Below are 17,776 nucleotides of genomic sequence, written 5' to 3'. Positions count from 1 at the left end.
ATTTGGAAATAGGATGTTTGCAGATGTATTGAAGTTAAAATGAGGTCATGCAGGATTAGAATGGGCTCTCATTCCAATGACAGGTGTCCTTGGCAGAAGGCCATGCAAAGACTCAGGCACACATAGAGGGAAGATGGACATGTGAACACGGAGGCAGATTGGAGTGATGCAGCTATTTGCCAAGGAATGCCAAGGGTTGTGAGCAGTCAGCAGAAGCTGGACAGATGCAAGAAAGGATCCTGGCCTACAGCCTTCTGAGGGAGCCTGTCCTGCCAAACCCCTGGCTTCAAACGTTTTGCCCCTAGAACTGTGCGAGAATAAATTTCTGTTGTTTTAAGCCACCTAGTTTGTGATCATTTGTTACAGCTCCCCTAAGAAATGCATACAGGTGGTTTCTCCCTCCACTTTACTAAAGCATTGTATGTTCAACAGACAGCATCATAACCACATTCAGATGCAAACACTGAAGAGTAAAGCAGGCTTATTTGCTGTCAGAAGGGCTTGGATTCAACATGTTAGGCTCAAAGCAATTAAATCCAAATTCATGCCTCAACAGTATGATAACTTACCGCACATCTTAGAACTTTAATTTAATGATGACAGATGTTAAATACATGGACTCATTATTTTCCATACAATTATAACCTTATTATAACTAAAGAATCTGTATGACTTCCCTGATTACAAAGGACTAAATCTTTGATTTTCAATGTATCTTTCGTTCTGAAAATTCTCTAATTATACTATTTAATTAATTACTCTACTAATAATGGAATTTTATTAACTCTGTAAAAGTAGATTAGTTATTTATCATAATCATTATCATTACTCATATGCTTAATGGAGGGATATTTTAACTATTCTTTTTACTAACAAATTATCAGGATTCATAATCAATTTTATTCATAATAAGTCTCTGAATTTTTTTAAAAAGGGTCAGAGCTTGATCGATCCTTTATTCCACACTTATTTTAGATTTATGAACTTTAGAGGAAGAAGAATAATATTTAAATTTTGTTTCATTTTGATTCATTTCACAGGCAAAAAATAAAAAATCAATTTAAATAGTCATTAAACATGTCTCTAAACATAGTCTCAATATTTATATCACTTAAAAAAAGAAGTGAGAACTTCTTCATTAATTCTCGAGGCTTAGTGATCATTAAACTAATTCTATGGTAAAAATTTACTTTTTATATTAAAAGTTAGAATTTAAGGTCATTATCTCAAAAGAATATTACAACTCTCTCCTAAAAGATTAGAAATAGGCCTACTGAGGAATGACAAGGGCACCCTACAAAGTCAAGGACATTAAAATTACCAAAGAGCTGAATAATTATTTCAAAGTATGCATGAGAGACATCAATGATGCGAAGTAATCATATAAGGACTCAATTATTTTATAAGTAACTGAGAGGACCACCTCAAAGACAAAGGAGAAATATGAGACCTGCGTATGTACTCATCTAGGATGAGAGAGGATTAAATCTTAGGATCAGGAAACAACAGGAAAAGTACCTTATCTTATCACATTGTTTTTAGAAAAGAACTCATTACATTGTGACCAAAACATGTTTATACAAACTCTTTCAAAAGATGAGAGAAAAATGAGCAATCATGAAATAATAAAAATAAGGTAAGAGTAACATGTTAATAAAAGAATCATTGCTATGAAGATAACTAGACTGGATACTGATAAGATGAATTGTGATCTGTTCCTAAACAATTCCTCACCCTCCAATCACTGAGATCTAGAATTGTTATCTTGAACACCGTCTCCAGGCTATCCAGAATGATCCTCAGGAAACCATGTGTCCCTAAAGCTGCAGTCTCTTCCCTAATCCATTGATTTCTTCTCTAAACAAGGGGCATTTCCTTTGCTTTTTAAATTGTGTGCTTCACTTGGGAATGATATCTGCCTACAGAATAAGTCTATGACTTCCCATTGCCCCACCATGGGGAAAGTAAACTCCAGTCTCTCTTTGGACAACTACTTACTACTCACTGATCATTTAGAAGCAAAATATTAGAAGCATGCCTCATACTCAGTATTACCTGGGGCCTATTTTTTTTACCGTTGAACCTCATTCCTCAGATTAGATTTTGTGTCAGAGACTGAGAGCTTTTCTACCTCTTCATCAAAATGAAGTTCCTTATCCTTTTAGGCTGGGCAATGTGTTCCAAACTCCCTTGTCGTTTCATGTGGCCTTGTGTCCAGCTCCGGGATTGTGAGTAAAGTGAAGTGTACACCCTCTCTTTTAGCATTTCTAAACTCTAATAGCCGCTGGACATAGCTACATTAAGTAATTGTTTTACTTAGTCCAATTAAATAAAGTGAAATAGTTATTTTCAAAAGGATGCATGTAAATGTATATGTGTGTGTACCGAAGTATGAGACAGAGGCTATTGCAGAAAGTGACCGGTATATGTTGTCAATTATAAACATCTAAAATAACAGGAAAACCACTGCCAAATTATTTTGATGTTTTGTCACATGATAGCAAAAACAGGTGCTTTACAACAGCCGGGTACTATGAAACACAACCAAGTGACTCCCTAAATTGTTCATGTCAAATGAGACATTTGACTGCCTTTGATAAAATGTAAGTAAAATTATACATACCATTTCCAGTCTAAGGCATGGGTATGCGTGGATATATATGTTTAAAGGCAGCAGATAAGTTGACTTTTAATCACTAGGACATGAGGAACCATTTGTAAGCCAGGTAGATCAGACTCTGAGAACTGACAGGTAAGATCACCCTGAAATTCTAGAATTTGATTTTGGATTTATTATCTTGACAAGGGGGGGTGAGTGTCCCTTCTGTGAAAGAAAGGCTGTAAAGATAAGTGGCAATCAGAGGAGCAGACAGTTACTTGTTTCCCAGCCTCCTTTGCAGGTGTGTGGCCATGTAACCTCTCCCCACTAATAGAATATCACTTAGACACATGTGTACACTCAAGGCCAAAGTTTTTAAGCAGCGAATGTGCATCCTCCATATTATTTTGTCCTCCTCTGTCAGCTCTGCTTTGATATTTGCATCTCAGAATGTATCTATGGATTTATTGGATGGTTCAGTAATGGAAAGGAAATAACTTCTTTCACTGTTTTCCAACTTCTCAGAAGTTCAACTAACTTCTCAGGAAGAAGCTGGTTTAGAAGAAAACATACTAAAACTAAGAAGGTAAAAAGTATATTATAGAGAATGATGGGAAATGTATTTGATTAAATTTTAGAAATGTTTATAAATACAAACCCTTCATAGTAATAATAATTTTAACACTATAGTATAAAATATATATGAATTCAAATATATTAAGCATATAGTAAAGTATTTATCATCTTTTCTCAAGCTCATGACATGCCTCATCACCACAGTAACAAATATTAAGCCACATGGAGGAAAAGCTGCAATATGTGACTACATCATTATAAATATTTATTGTATGCTTTCTTATTTTTAGGTATCAATTCATATCTATCTTGAATAACTCATTATGACTATCATTTTCAAAGGAACAAAAAAATGCTTGGAAGCAGCATAAACTTAATACATCTTGATAATTATAGGGAGAGTTTGCCTAAATATTTTTTAAACATTCATTTAGATCTCACTTATATGTGGAATCTAAAGAATAAAATAAATGAACAACCAAAACAGAAACAGACTTATAGGTAACAGAAAATAGTTTGATGGTTGCCAAATGGGAGGGGGTTGGGGAGAAGGGAAAAAGGGAAAGAGATTAAGAAGTACAAATCGGTAGTTACAAAATAGTCATGGGGATGTAAAGTAAAGCACAGGGAATACAGTCAATTATGCAGTAATAACTATGTATAGTGCCAGGTGGGTACTAGACTAGTCAGGGGGATCACTTTGTAAATTACATAAATGTCTAACCACTATGCTGTACATCTGAAACTAATATAAAATAAAATTGAATGTCAACTGTAATCAAAAATTTTTAAAAAGTGGGGAGAAAGTTGAAGGGGAATAAGAGGTTCAAGTTTCCAGGTATAAAACAAATAAGTCATGGGGATGTAATACACAGCATAGGGAATATGGTCAATAATATTGTGATAGCGGGGTACAGTGTCAGAGTTTGCTGGACTTATCATGGTGATCACTTCCCAAGGTACATAAATGCTGAATAACTGTAGTTAACAACTGAAACGAACATACTATTGTATGTTAGCTATATTTTAATAAAAATCTTTAAAACATAAAATAAATAAAATAATAGACATTAATAATGTATGGACATTTAATTTGCTTTGCAGAAGTAAACAAACAATGCCTGCACTTTTTATATAGACTCTCAGAACTTGGGAAACGTAGTTGAAATTTAAAAATGTATTATTTTAGATTACATTTGATAAATTTGCTTCAGTATTCCAGTCTCCAATGCCACCTGAATGGAATTCTGTTTTTTTTCCCACTTAAATATACAACTTTGGGGACATCATTTAGGTTTTCTCCCACAGTTTTTTCATCTTAAAAATGGTGACAGTAATCCTTAGTCATTTCATCAGGCTGATGTGTGATGAAAAAGAATTTGTGAAAGTTATTTTTTAAAACAATAAATTTGTATAGACAAAAAAATCTTTCATTTAAACATATCCTATGCAGCATGCGGACTGGGACTCTAAACTCCAGTGAAGAGTGGGCCATCATTATATCATTTAGTCATTTAATATTAAACTTCCTGAAAAATTTTTAGAAGAGGTCCTTTTTGATCCTTTTATATTGCATGTATTCTATTATTCTCAATCAGTACGTGTTGATCGAGCAGTCTTGGAATGCACAGTTTAAACGCATGTCTTTAAATGATATAAGATAAAAAGTGTGCTACAGAAACTGATACTATAGCTAGTAGAATATTTAACCTATCTCATTCTACGTATCTACTTACTTATGTACAGCCTCTCTACTTAACTGTTTTCCACCTCTCTTTCTGCCCCATAATGGATCGTATAAGACCTAGATTTTTAGCCATATTCTCTGCTTAGCTCTACAATTTTAATAATAAACAATCATCCTAAGTAGATTCCCTCTTAAGGCAGAATAGTGTATTTCTGTTTAAGATTTTCTTCCCCAGATGTTTTAATAGTAAAGTAAAAGTGCTTAACAAAGGTTTATCTAAAATAATCTATCATTAAAAAAAAACTTATGAATCTTAAGCAAAAATGAAAATGAAAAATATAGTTCACGAAACTGAAAATTAAAAAAATATTACAAAGATTATCAGACTTTGGTGACCCTGACATTGTATTGAAATAGGAAACCGAATGAAGAACACTGTGGAATGTTGGAAAAAATTATTAATGTTAACTCCCTTTTAGATTTGAAGTTAAAACTGTAATAATCCAATTTAGATCTAAGGCTATAAACTAGAATCATATGAGTCTAGCCTAATTCTTTTCACACAGCTCTGCACACTTTAAAAGAAAAATCTTAATTCTCTGAAAGTAAACCTTGCCTTGGAGGCCTTAGAATGCAAATTCAGCAGCTCAGTAATGAAGGTTGTTTCTCTTGCTGATTCCCGTTAAAGTGTTCCCTGGGTATCATTTCAGTTAGGGTAAGTTCAATGAACCAGCGTGTCTTTTGCAACTTGTTGTGGTGAAATGAAGCTGATTAACTCAGTGAGCTTTAAAGATGTCTAGTGCAGCTGGCTGATTAGTCTTGTCTATTTTCTGTCAGTGTTTGCTACACAGCTTTGTTTCTCTAAATGTCTTGCTAAGTGTTCATTGGCATAAAGAAGAAAATCCACGTTTTACTGTTTTGTACATGCCTGATTTAAAAAACAAAATAGCAAAATATCTTCTTATATACAAAATTAACCATATAGTAACCAAATTAAATAATTTCAACATATTATATACTATATACTTTGTATATATTATATATATATATTGGATGACAATATGAATATTCATATATACTATGATTGTTTTATAGTAAAATGTATCAATAACCTAGATACAGACTTGAAACAGGTCTGCAAGGAAACACTTTATCCTTTATCCAACTGCTGTATTTTTGAACATGTTCAAATTTATATTACAGTCCATTCCATGGAAGGAGAATCAAAGGAGGCCTTGATATTAGTCAGAAATCCACAACACTGGAGCCCAAATAGGAAGCACAAACCTAGATTGCTTAATGACTGTCTGGCAGATTCAGAAACCATTAGCTTTGTATAGAGAAGGGGAAGCTACAATATGTCCTAGATACCTCATTTATTTCTATGGGCTCTTTTAGCATCCTCAGTTTCCCTGAATTGATCAACCAAAATTCTGGCATAAGGAGAAGGAGTAGATCAAAAAGTGTCCCAGATAATAATATATGAGCAGTTACAGAAGAAAAGATTTTAATTGGAAGAGTAAGATTGAAAAATGGAGTGGCGTTTATACAATATTACGAAATTGTGCCAGTTAAAGAAAGAATGCAAACAGTGTTCATGTCAAAGAATACTTTGATAATGTATCCATTCTGGCTTTTTTCATAATTTATTGCAAAAAGTAATGAGTACATTATAAAAGATAATCTTCAATATTTATTAAAGCCATAAGTAAATGATACTATATTTTAATTTCCATGTTTTACTTTTGGGAATCTGGCTATCACTATGCTTTCTTAGATTGACCTACAAATTACAAAATTTACTGTTTCTGATCTGCTAACTACTTTTAGTCATATTATAAGCAAAATCAAATATGTGCATTTGATTATTAGCTATCATATATGTCAGTTTTTAATTGGGCTATTATAGCCATATATAATTAACATCATAAATGAGAAGATACTCAAAAAATATTGAAAACAAGATTAAAACTATATGTGGATCAATCACTTTTCTGTTAAAACTTTAAATTTACCTATAAGATATAAAAATGAAAAAGCTAGAAATTAAGTAGAAAATAAAATTTCAGAACTAAATGAAGATATCCTACAATAAGTAACTTAACTGTAACAATATGCGTAGGGGGAAACTAATTTTTTTCTTTATTTACAGTTGACATTCAATGTTATATTAGTTTCAAGTGTACAGCATAGTGGTTAGACATTTATATAACTTATAAAGTGATCCCCTCAATAAGCCTACCTGACACCATACATAGTTTTTAAAATATTATTGCTTATACTCCCTAAGCTGTACTTTACACCCCCATGACTTTCATAACAGCCATTTTGTACTTAACCTCTTCATTGTTTTCACCCAGCCACCAAGAACCTCTCATCTGGCAACCATGCGTTCATCCTCTGCATGTATGAGTTTGTCTCTGTTTTGTTTGTTTATCTACTTTGTTTTTTAGGTTCCACATATAAGTGAAATCATATGGTGTTTGTCTTTGTCTGTTGACTTATTTCACTTAGCTTAATATCCTCTAAGTCAATTCATGTTGCCGCAAATGGTGAGATTTCATTCTTTTTATGGCCAAGTAATATTCTATTGTATATATGTACCACTTCTTATTTATCCAGTCATCTATTGAGGGACACTTAGGTTGCTTCAATTTCTTGGCTATTGTAAACAATCTGTCAATATTTGCTTTATATACTATTTAGGGGCTCCTACGTTGTGTGCATAAATGTTTACCAGTTATGTCCTCTTGTTGGATTGATGCCTTTGTTGTGAAATAGCCTTCTTTGTCTCTTGTTATACCATTTATTTTAAAGTCTCTTTTGTCTGATATAAGTATTGCTACCCCAGATTTTTCTTTGTTTCCATTTTCATGAAATATCTTTTTCCATCCCTTTACTTTCAGTCTGTGTGTGTCTTTCAATCTGAAGTTGATCTTTCGTAGGTAGCATATGTAAAGATCTTATTTTCTCATTTATTCAGCTACTCTATATCTTTTGATTGGAGCATTTAAGCCATTTACATTTAAAGTAATTATTGATAGATATGTAGTTGTTGCCATTTTGTCATTTATATGTTTGATCTTTTTCTTCTTCTTAAGGAAGAAAACATTTAACATTTCTTGTAATATGGGCATGAGTGGTGATTAACTCTTTTACCTTTTTCTTATCTGGGATGCTCTTTATATGTTCATCAATTCTAAATGATAGCTTTGCTGGTTAGAGTAATCTTGGTCATAGGTCTTTGATTTTCATCACTTTTAGTATTTCATGCCAATGCCTTCTGGCCTGCAAAGTTTCTGTTGTGAATCAGCTGACAGCCTTATGTGGGCTCCCTTGTACATAACTAACTGCTTTTTCTTGCTGCTTTTAAAGTTCTGTCTTTATCATTAACCTTTGGCATTTTAATTATGATGTGCTTTAGTATGGGTCTCTTTGTGTTTATCTTGTTTGAGACTCTCTATGCTTTCTGGGCCTGTATATTTATTTCCTTTACCAGGCTAGGGAACTTTTCAGTCATTATTGCTTCAAATAGGTTTTTTAATCCCTTACTCTCTCTCTTTTTCTGGTACCCCTATGATGTGAATGTTGGTACATTTAATGTTGTCCCAGAACTATCCTCAGTTTTTAATTTTTTTTTTCCTTTTTGCTGTTGTGATGGGATGTTTTCTGCTACGCTGTCTTCAAATTGCTGATTCAATCCTCTGCTTCATCTATTTGTTAAGTATTCCACCAGATGTACTCTTCATTTCAGTTATTGTGTTCTTCATTTCTGACTGCTTCTTTTTTATCTTTTCTATCTCTATTTTTATGTTTCCTATCTCTTTGTTGAAGTTCTCCCTGAGATCAGTGAGCATCCTTATAACCAGTGCTTTGAACTCTGCATCTGTTAGATTGTGTGTCTCCATTTTGTTTAGTTCTTTTTCTGGAGCTTTGATTTTGTTCTTTCATCTGGGGCATGTTTCTTTGTCTCCTCACTTGGCTGCCTCCCTGGGTTAGTTCCTATGTATTAGGTAGAGCTGCTATGTCTCCCAGTCTTAGCAGAGTGGCCTTATGCAGTAGGTGTCCTTTGGGGCCCAGTGATGCAGTCTCCATGTTTATCTGAGCTGGGTGCTCCAGGTGTGTTCCTTGTGTGGGTTGTGTGTGCCCTCCTGTTGTAGTTGAGCCTTGATTACTGTTGACACATGAGTGGGTAGGTTTGACCCTCGGGCTGACTATCTGTGAGAATTGGCCATGACTACATCAGACAAGCTATTGTGCAAGGGCTGACCCAATGGAACGGGATTTGCTTTTTTGGAGTTCTGGTGCCTCGAGAGTGTGCCCTTTGGGTATATTGTTTATGGTGCTAATTGGGAGGTGCTCTGGTGTGGTCTCAAGCCAGCTACCAGGTGTGTTGGTTCTGAAGCCTCTTAGGAAGGGCTCAGTACTAGCCAAGGCCAGACACTGCCTGTATCTGGCCCAGGGCCACCTGGTAGAAGCTACAAAATGATCTTCAGTTGATAGCTGCCTGCGTTGGGCTAGCAGATACCTGGAGTGGTTATGCTGTGAACTGAGTCTGGCTGCCACTAGTGCCAGGCTTGAGGTGATTTAGCAAGTGGTACAGGCTACACTGAGGCTTGATGATGCTTGCTTTGGGTTTGTGTACCTTTGAGAGATTTTAGGAAAGTCTGCTAAGCAGGCCCAGGCAAGGTCACTTGTGTGGATTAGCCTCTGAAAGAGGTTCAGGCCTGACAGGTGAATTGGGTGTGATGGAATCACAGAGAATCACCAGGGTGGGGTGAGAACCGTGTTATCCAGGTTAATGAAGACTTAGATTTGGCCCCCACCTGCTCCTGCAGGCTGTGTTGGGGAGGGCTCACCAAAGGAACAATGGTGTCTGCTGGCACTTTAGTCTAGAGAGAAGTATCCTTCCAGGACTCACGCTGAAGCCAAATAATTCAGTCTCTTCCTGTTTGAACCTGTCACTTTTCTTTCTTTTCTTTTCTTTTTTTTTTTTTGAACCTGTCACTTTTCAAACTGCTGTCCGTTCTCTGGAGCTTATGGTGTGTGTTTGTGAGCAACTGAGTCTGTGCAAGGGTCCGGGTCTACATCAGCCCTCCATCTCACTTGAACTGAGTCCCTGCTGATTTTCCCAGCCAACTGTTGTGGGTCCCCCTCTTCTTGGCCCTGGTTCTCTGGGCTAAGAAGCCCAATATTCAGTTGGTACTACTCGCTCCTCAGTGGGGACCTACACAGCTGAGATATTCCTCCAGATTCTTAACTGCCACCCATGGGTGTGGGACCAGCCCGTTCTGCATCTCTCCCCCTCCTACAAGTCTCAACATTTGTGGGGGCGGAGCCCCAGAAAGTAGTTTCCAGGCTCTCAGCCTCACATAAACAGGTGCTGGCTCAGGTAGTAAATGGCCAACTGTGATTGCATGGCCATCAGCTGTGGCTAGTTGGCCGTCAGCTGTAACCAGTGAGCCATTGGCCACTAATATAACTGCTGTGGCTACGCTAGAAGGGAGGGAGAGGAGAGAAGGAAGATGGGGCCTAGCAAGAAGATGGTGGCTGGGCTGGCAAGCGTGGATGGCGGTTTGCGGACAGTGTGGATCCAGCCTCCAGTGAGAGTATAGTGCCGCCAGAGAGAATATAGTGGTATGACTCCCCTACCTATGGCTCCGTGGGTGTTCCTTTTTGGCCTCACCATATCCTGCGTTCTTGTATGGGGAGCGGGAGCAGAGACCCTGCAGGCCGCCCTGCACGACAAATGGCGCAGCGAGCAGGGTCTCCCGCATGACAAATGGCGCAGCGAGCAGGGTATGGTGCCGGCCAAAGCTCTCCGAAGGACGGTGGAGCAGTTTGTGTGTATGAACACCCAGTCTGAGGAAGACCAGGAGGAGCAGCTGCCGGAGAGCTGGACCCCCATGGAGGGGTGGGAGGACGTGGACGGTTCTCCCACCAGCTCAGGAAAAGCCATGCAGCTGCTGGAGAGATGGAGCCCCGTGGAGAGGTGGAAAGATGTGGACGGTTCCCCAACCAGCACAGGCCGGAGAAAGCGAAGGTCGTTGCAGCCCTGTGGGCCGGGGAAGTTCCTGCTCAGGCAGCCCAGATGCAGGACTTGTAGTCCCAGGAGGTAACGCTTGCTGAGTCCTCCGTGGGAGATGAGGGTGAGGTCCAGGTCATCCCTCACCCCCAGGACAGCCCTGGTGAATGACTATGGACTATGGGGAATTGCCTTCCATCCCTAATTTAATGGACCGCTTGACTGTTTGTTTGGGAACTGTTGTTAGTGGAACTGGGGGATATTTGCTTTTGTCTCTTGACTGGCCGCCATTGAGAATATGTAAGCACCTTGATTGTGAGTCGCTGTTGTTCCAGCAGGGTACCCTGAGAGGCACAGAGAGAGTGGCAGTGCCCTGAGAGCCCTGGCTGAGTCCAGGAAGTCTGGCTGAGCCCTGAAGATACCCTGGCTGTGCCCAGGAAGTCAGGCTGTTCCCAGAGAGAGTGGCAGTGCCCTGAGAGCCCTGGCTGAGTCCAGGAAGTCTGGCTGAGCCCTGAAGATACCCTGTCTGTGCCCAGGAAGTCGGGCTGTTCCCAGAGAGAGTGGCAGTGCCCTGAGAGCCCTGGCTGAGTCCAGGAAGTCTGGCTGAGCCCTGAAGGTACCCTGGCTGTGCCCAGGAAGTCGGGCTGTTCCCAGAGAGAGTGGCAGTGCCCTGAGAGCCCTGGCTGTGTCCAGGAAGTGTGGCTGTGCCCACAGAGAGTGGCAATGCCCTGAAAGCCCTGGCTGTGTCCAGGAAGTGTGGCTGTTCCCAGAGAAAGTGGCAGTGCCCTGAGAAATCCTAGCTGTGCCCGGGGAAACTAGTGGTACCCTAAGAAGTCCAGGAAGTCTGGCTGTGCCCAGGAGTACTGGTGGTGCCCTGAGAAATCCTAGCTGTGCCCGGGGAAACTAGTGGTACCCTAAGAAGTCCAGGAAGTCTGGCTGTGCCCAGGAGTACTGGTGGTGCCCTGAGAAACCCTGGCTGTGTCCGGGAAGACAGGTGGTACCCTAAGAAGTCCAGGAAGTCTGGCTGTGCCCAGGAGTACTGGTGGTGCCCTGAGAAACCCTGGCTGTGTCCGGGAAGACAGGTGGTACCCTAAGAAGTCCAGGAAGTCTGGCAGTGCCCAGGAGTACTGGTGGTGCCCTGAGAAACCCTGGCTGTGTCCGGGAAGACAGGTGGTACCCTAAGAAGTCCAGGAAGTCTGGCCGTGCCCAGAAGCACTGGTGGTGCCCTGAGAAACCCTGGCTGTGCCCAGAGAGCCTGGCTGTGTCCAGGATGTTGCATTCACCCCCAGGCTCCTCGCACAGGTCCCCTCGCGGAAGATGCTTGTCGCGTAGATTGTGAGGTGAGAGCCTGTAGGGGTGGAGTGTGGGGGCGGAGCCCCAGAAAGTAGTTTCCAGGCTCTCAGCCTCACATAAACAGGTGCTGGCTCAGGTAGTAAATGGCCAACTGTGATTGCATGGCCATCAGCTGTGGCTAGTTGGCCGTCAGCTGTAACCAGTGAGCCATTGGCCACTAATATAACTGCTGTGGCTACGCTAGAAGGGAGGGAGAGGAGAGAAGGAAGATGGGGCCTAGCAAGAAGATGGTGGCTGGGCTGGCAAGCGCGGATGGCGGTTTGCGGACAGTGTGGATCCAGCCTCCAGTGAGAGTATAGTGCCGCCAGAGAGAATATAGTGGTATGACTCCCCTACCTATGGCTCCGTGGGTGTTCCTTTTTGGCCTCACCATATCCTGCGTTCTTGTATGGGGAGCAGGAGCAGAGACCCTGCAGGCCACCCTGCACGACAAATGGCGCAGCGAGCAGGGTCCCCCGCATGACAACATTGCTTCTTCTTAATCTCCTCAGTTATGGGTGTTCTATTCAGCTCCTATTCAGATGGTACTCGGGTATGTTGTTCTACAATTTAGTTGCAATTTTTATGTGGTTTTGGGAGAAGGTAAGCACAGCATTTACCTATTCCACCATCTTGACTGGAAGTCAAAATATAAAATATTGAAAGGCCAGCTTCAAATCAGGACAAACAGGGAAACTAACGTCCCAAAGCAAAAAATCTAAGCATTTAAGACAGTAGTTCCCACTGGAATGATGTTGGTGATAGTACATTTAAAAAGACAATAAAGTTAAAGAAGCTCTTTTAAAGTTCTCAGACAAGGATAAATGTGTTTCTTAGTGGTCAGCAGTGACCTTTTATGTGTCTGGAATGAGCTGAGAAATCACTTATAAAACACCGGGATCAACAATACAGTATACTAAATTTTGGTGTTCTTTCATTGTTATATTGCAACATTCCTTGAATATGCTGAACAAATCTATTAATCATTGCTGCTGAGATGGCCATTCTACCAGACATGTGGAAGCCTGAATGATTATTCCATGAAAATAGAATTATAGCCAGGAAACAAACCCATTTTTCACATTTCCCTTTAATATATGGTAGAGACTTATTTAAATACAAACTTAGCAGAGCTTTTGCATTATGTTGACTAGATAACAAAAACAGTAAACTCAAATATATTTACCAAGCATCTATCCTATTTGAGGAACTAGTAAATGGAGTAAGTGCTTTGTAAAATACAAAGCTTTATTTAAATATAATCATGTATTTATTTCATAAAGCTTTAATGTTCACCAGCCATTGGGAACTGGACTGTGTGCTTGAGTTCAGAGGGAAATGTGACATGGTCTGTACTGTCCAAAGTCTCAGAGACACACAGGTAAATCAACAGCTGAGCGATCTTGTGGAAAGTATCATGAAAGAAGTGTGCATAGGGTGCTCTGCGGACAGAGCGAAGTATCTTCATGGGGCCAGTAGATGAGGCCCTTGCAGAACAGTGGGTGTTTTGGGAGTTAGCCATAAATAATTGCAGGAGCACAGGGTATCAAAAGCAACATTTCTAACCTTAATGTTTTCTATGTCATAGCGCTATTTATTCAATCATGATTATGGGACCTTATTGCTTCAACTATATATTCCATTTTATCTTTCTAAAAGCAAGAAGATTCATGGACTCCTTGAAATGTTACATCGAGATGGCACTTGCAACTGGACTATGTATGAATTGAGAGAGTTGGCAACTGTAGGAAATATCTGTGATGCCTGATCTGGGGCCCCTTCAGGTTTCAACTACATTTAGAATTTCAACTGCAATTTTGCCTACCACAACTGGTAGTCCACTCCCCAACTCAGCCCTCACCACCACACACACCACTTAGTGATGAAATGTTTCTTCAAAGAAAAACTTGAACTAAGATGACCTTACCACTAGTTAGCCTAGAGGAATTCTAGCTTACTCCTGATATCCCAGCAAAATTGTTAATAACACCTCACTTTATCCTCAAAAGTATCCTGATTTAGTCAAAAACATTATATGGTCACTCTATACAAAATTAACTTGAATTCCTGCCCATAATGTATTTCTGGGGAAAAAAAAATGCATCATCACACTCTCCTCTTCTTGCTCTGTCATGCTCCTCAGCTCCCAGGACCAATTCATTATTCTGAGGTTGACACCGGTATTTTATCGTCTTCTCATTTAATGCCAATGACCCAATCTCCACAGTAGTCATAAATAATATATAATATGCTAAGAGTATTTGGTTTTGCCTTAGGATAAAAAGGCAGTCAATTGTTTACAAGTAGTAAAGATGGATTTTACAATGATGATGTAGCTAATCCTCCAGTTATATGAATTAAAAATGACACAACATTATCCTTTCGGTTGTTACATAGAATTTAGTGTTATGCCTGAAAGAGGAAATAAAAGGTGCTATTGCAGTGTCTTTTCCTCACAGCACTGTCATAAACTACATTGTAGGATAAGATTTTTATGTACATGACTGCAAAAGAGAAATAAGGTACTAAAAGGTAAGACTGCACCTTATTAGACAATCAGAAAAAAAAAAAAGAAGTAAAACTACCACGGAGATTACACATACATACATGTTTATATTTTCGTTAAAAATATGAATATATACATATTGCACAATCAGCATATTTATAACAACATCTAAATTTATTACTGTTTCTTAAGCACTGTTTCTTAGTGTTTTACGTGCACTTTCATATTTTTTTCTCCTAACTAGTCTAAATAGTAGGTGGTATTATTATTCCCATTTTTAATATAAGGAAACTAATAATGAAAAGAGTAAGCAATTGGCCCAAGATCACACAACTTATAAGAAAGGTGTGGGACAGGCTGTTTGACTAATAGAATCTGAATTCTTAACTACCATGCAACTATACTCATTTTTAAAGTAAATACTCGGAGTGTAGTACACAAAGAAAAATCTATAGCTCAATGATTTCTCAAAACAGATTAAAAAGAAAAAAACAAAACACATTTGTGTACCCAATACCCAAAATACAGTAAACATTATTTGTAACTGAGAAACTTGTTTATGCTCATCTTTGGTGATATCTACATCCCCTCAAATATAATTGCTATCACTGGATTAGTTTTGCCAGTTCTTGAACTTTATATAAATGTAATTATATCAAGTGTAGCTTGTTTCTTTTGCTTAACTTTGTGAAAGTCATCCATTTGAGTATAACACAAGTTCTTTAATTCTTATTGTTGGAGTTTATCGAAAGATTATAACATAATATATGTTGTGTCCATTCTCCTGTTGATAAGCATTTACGTAGTTAGTTTGTGGCTATCACAATGCTCTCTGAACACTGTTGACATGCTTTTTGATATTCGTATGTACATAATTCTGCCACACATAGACCTAGGAGTAGAATTGTGCAGTTGTACGGAGTTATTGGAAGTCTGTGTAACATTACCTTTAATACTGACAGTTTCCCAAAATTCTTGTACCAAATGAATACAAGAGTTCTGCTTGCTCCACATCCTCCCTTATCGTGAGTTTTTTCCTTTATTTTTCCATTTTAGCCATTCTAATGGTTGTGTATTGTATTGCGATTTTAGTTTTCACGTCCATGATGACTAATTGAACGAACACATTACCGTATGTTTACTGACTGTATGTATATATCCTTTGGTGAAGTGTCTGTGTTAAGTTTTATGACTTTTTTCTATCTAAATTATTTACAGTTCTTTATTCATGCTAGACACCAATTTCTTGGGGACTGCAGCTTCAGCTCATGCCCTTTAATTCTAGTCTGTTCTTTCTGAAAACCTGCTCACGAATTTCATTTGCCTAGCCAAGCCCTACAATCACATAAGCCAATTTCTTACATTAAATCTCTAAACATATATCAGATTATAGAATTTCTCATCTATTTTTAGTTTTTTGAAAGTTTTCATCATGAATGGGTGCTAGCTTTTATCAAATGTTTTTCTGCATCTATGGAGATGTTTATATTGCCTTATTCTATTAATGTGTTTAAGAGGTAAATTATAATAACTAATTTCTGATGATCACCAAAACTTGCATTACTAGAATAAACCCTACTTGATCATGATAAGTTATACTTTCTTAAGTATTGCTGGACTCAATTTCAAAATATTTTCTTCACAATTTTCATGCCTATATTCATGAGAAACACTGGCCAGTAATTTTCCTTTTTTATCAATGTCTATATGGGGTTTTATTTAAAATTCACATTTTTTAATGAGGAGGAAGTACACCCTCTATTTCTATATGCTGTGTAAGAATATATGGAAAATTCATATATTTCCTTTTTAACATTTGGAAGAATTCACCAATAAAATTATCTGGGCCTGGAGATTTCTGTGTTTCTTCCAGGTCAATATATTAATAACAATGTTGACCATTATGTTCTGTATTCCTTTAAGAGAGAAATATATTCAGATTTTGTTTTTCCTATGTCAGTTGTGGTATGTCTTTTTTAAAGAACTTTCTCCATTTTCTTTCAAACTGCCAAATGTATTGCCAAAAGATTTTTGTGCAAGGTATTTATAGCATTGATATATTCACATATAAATACAGAGGGTGCCAAAAAATGTATACATATTTTAAGATAACACCTCTTAAAGATAACACCTCTTAAAATATGTATACATATTTTTGGCACCCCTGGTATACATATATGACTTTATGACTTTAGAGTAGTTTTGGGTACACAGAAAACTTAGGGAAAAATATAAAGTACACTGGTTTCCCATATACCCACTGCTCCCACACATGCTCAGCCTTCTCCATTATCCCCTCACCACAGTGGTGCCTTGTTATATTTGATGAACCGACACTGACACATCATAATCACCCAAAGTCCAGAGTTTACCTTAGGGTTCATACGTGGTGTGGTATATTCTGCAGGTTTGGGCAATGTATCATCACTATAGTCTCAACATATCACTATAGGCAGAGTATTTTCCCTGCCCTAAAAATCCTCTGTTCTTCACCTATTCATTCCTTCCACTCCCGACCACTGGCAATCACAGCTCCTTATCTGCCTCCATAGTTTTGCTCTTTCCTGAACATCATATAGTTGAAATGAATATATGTAGCCTTTTCAGATTGGCTTCTTTCCGTTAGTAATACACATTTAAGTTGTCTCCATGTCTTTTCATGGCTTTATAGCTCATATCCTTGTAGGGATGAATAATATTCCATTGTCTGGATGTAACACAGTTAATTTGCCCATTCATCTACTGAAGGATATCTTGATTGCTTCTGGTTTGGGTAATTATAAATAAAGCTTCTATAAACATTTGTGGGCAGGTTATTTTTTGTGGACATAAATTTTCAACTCCTTTGGGTAAATACCAAAGAGAGTGATTGCTAGATCATATGGTAAGAGTATGTTTAGTTTTCTAAGAAAATGCTGAACTGTCTTCCAAAGTAACTATACCATTTTGCATTCCCACCAGTGATGAAGAAGAGTTCCTATTGCTCCACATTTTCACCAGAACTTTTTGTTGTCAGTGTTCCAGATTTTGGTCATTCTAATAGGTATATAG

The sequence above is a fragment of the Rhinolophus sinicus genome, linkage group LG03 (genome assembly GCF_036562045.2).
Source record: "Rhinolophus sinicus isolate RSC01 linkage group LG03, ASM3656204v1, whole genome shotgun sequence".
NCBI lineage: Eukaryota > Metazoa > Chordata > Mammalia > Chiroptera > Rhinolophidae > Rhinolophus > Rhinolophus sinicus.
This window is presented reverse-complemented; position numbering follows the sequence as displayed.